This window comes from Mus caroli, chromosome 7 (genome assembly GCF_900094665.2).
Source record: "Mus caroli chromosome 7, CAROLI_EIJ_v1.1, whole genome shotgun sequence".
In the NCBI taxonomy this organism is placed as follows: domain Eukaryota; kingdom Metazoa; phylum Chordata; class Mammalia; order Rodentia; family Muridae; genus Mus; species Mus caroli.
Window position 1 is genome coordinate 58,313,911 of NC_034576.1, and position 2,331 is coordinate 58,316,241.

Genomic DNA, 2,331 nt, shown 5'->3' on the forward strand with positions numbered 1-2,331 from the left:
AAAAAAAAAAAAAAAAAAAAAAAAAAAAAAGGGAACCTTGGGTAAATGACTGAATTGCTTTGTAAATGAAAGACTGGTCTTTGGTATGTAAGAGCTGAGCTATCTAGAGAGCTATTTCAGCTCCTTTAGAATTTTTCTTGCAGGTTTTTTGACTTTGTTTGGAAAATCCAAGAGCTTTCTAGAAAGCTAACACATCTCCTTCAGAAGTTTTGTCTAGTAGGTTTTCAGACTTTGGATGGAAAACCCAAAAGCTATCCAGAGGGCTAATACAACTTTTTTGCAATCTTTCTAACTGGCTTTCGAGCTACCTAGAGAGCGATCTAGCAAGCAGACAACAGAGCTGTCAGCTTGCAGCCCATCATTGACTTTGAGTTGTTTCTTCCACCGCCCCTAAACACCTTCCTCAGGACCCAATCCCAAACCAAGGCTGGTCCTTGGCACTGGGATGGGGCAAGGCCCCAGGGAGTCTATGGGAGTGACTCTAGCTGAGACTCCTAAGACTGGAGGAGATGGAGCCTGAAGTAACCACCTTCTGTGGTCAGGCAAGACTCCCAGTAGAGAGATAAGGACAGCAATTCACCCACAAAACTTTCAACCCAGAATTTATGGAGGGAATGACCAACCAATGACTGGTCCAACTTAAGATATATCCCAAGCACCAATCCCTTACACTATTAACAATATTTTGTTATGCTTGTAGGCAGAAGCCTAGCATCACTGTCCTCTGAGAGATTCCACCCAGCAGCTGACTAAAACAGATGCAGAGACACACAGCCAAACATTGAAAGGAGTTCAGGTACTCTTATAGAAGAGTTGGGGGAAGAATTGAGGGCCCTGAAGGGGATTTAAAACTCCACAGGAAGACCAACAGAGTCAACTAACCTGGAATCTTGTGGGCTCTAAGGGACTGAACCACCAACCAAAGAGCATACTCAGGCTGGACCTAGGCCCCCTGCACATATATAGCAAATGTACAGCTTAGTCTTCACGTGGGTTGTCCAACAACTAGAGTGGGTGCAAAAGCTGTTCCCTAAAGCTGTTGTCTATCTATGGAATATGTTACCCTAACTGGACTTGCCAAGTCTGGCCTCAGTAAGAGAGGATGTGCCTAGTCCTGTAGAGACTTGATGTGCCAGGGTGGAGGGGTGCCCAGAGGGGGCCTCCACCCTCTCAGAGGAGAAGGGGAGTGGGGAGGGAAAGGACTGTGTGAGGGGGAATCAGGAAGAGGACAGCAACTGGGATGTAAAGTGAATTCATTAATTAATTAATTTTAAAAATAAATTAGAAACCAACAATCCAAATAACCCAATTTAAAAATGGGGTACAGAGCTAAAAAGAGAATTCTCAGCAGAGGAATCTCAAATGGCCAAGAAGTAAAGAATTTTTCTGCATCCTCAGTCATCAGGAAAATGCAAATCAAAAGGACCCTGAGATTCTGTCTTATACCAGTCAGAATGGATAAGATCAAATACTTAAATGATAGCACATGCTGGCAAGGGGAACACTCTTCCATTACTGGTGGGAATGCAAACTTGCATAACCACTTTGAAAATCAATTTGGCAGTTTCTAAGAATACTGGAAATAGTTCTACCTCAAGGCCCAGGTATACCACTCCTGGCCATCTACCCAAAAGATGTTCCACCATCCCACAAATACACTTGCTCAACTATGTTCATAGCAGCTTTGTTTATAATAGCCAGAAACTAGAAACAACTTAGATGTCCCTCAACTGAAGAATGGATTAAAAAAAAAAATGTGGTACATCTATACAATGGAATACTATTCAGCTATTAAAAACAAAGACATCGTGAATTTTGCAGGCAAATGGATGGAACTTGAGAATATCATCCTGAGTGAGGTAACCCAAAGACAGATAGGCATATGTGGTAGGTACTCACTTATAAATGAACATTAGCCATAAAGTGCAGTTCAACCATGTTACAATCCACAGAACCAAATAACTTGGAAGTAAGGAGGTCTCGAGGCAGAATGGGTGAATCTCACTCAGAAGGGAAACTAAATAGTCTTTGGAGGAAGATGGAGAGAGGGAACTTGGTAAAAGAGGAGAAGAGGAAGGGGATGGGGATGGCACTCAGATATGTGGGAGGCAAGAGAGAGTTCGGAATGAAAATGGAAGGGGGGGGGCATCTCTGGTGACTAGCTAGAGGCCTGGAACAGCCGAGGATACAGGGAGTCTGTGATAGTTTATATATGCTTGGCGCAGGGAGTGGCACTATTAGGTAATGTAGCCTTGTTGGAGTAGGTGTGCCATTGTGGGAGTAGGATTTAATACCTTTGTCCTAGCTGCCTGGAAGCTGGTCTTCCACTAG

At 43.5% G+C, this 2,331-nt stretch overlaps 1 non-coding gene across 1 annotated transcript; it reads left to right on the forward strand.

Annotated features, from left to right (window-relative positions):
- Window positions 1-109: 109 nt before the first annotated feature.
- On the forward strand, window positions 110-171 carry LOC115031582. The gene has a single exon (XR_003837261.1). It is a non-coding gene; the product is annotated as a U7 small nuclear RNA (small nuclear RNA).
- Window positions 172-2,331: the final 2,160 nt, after the last annotated feature.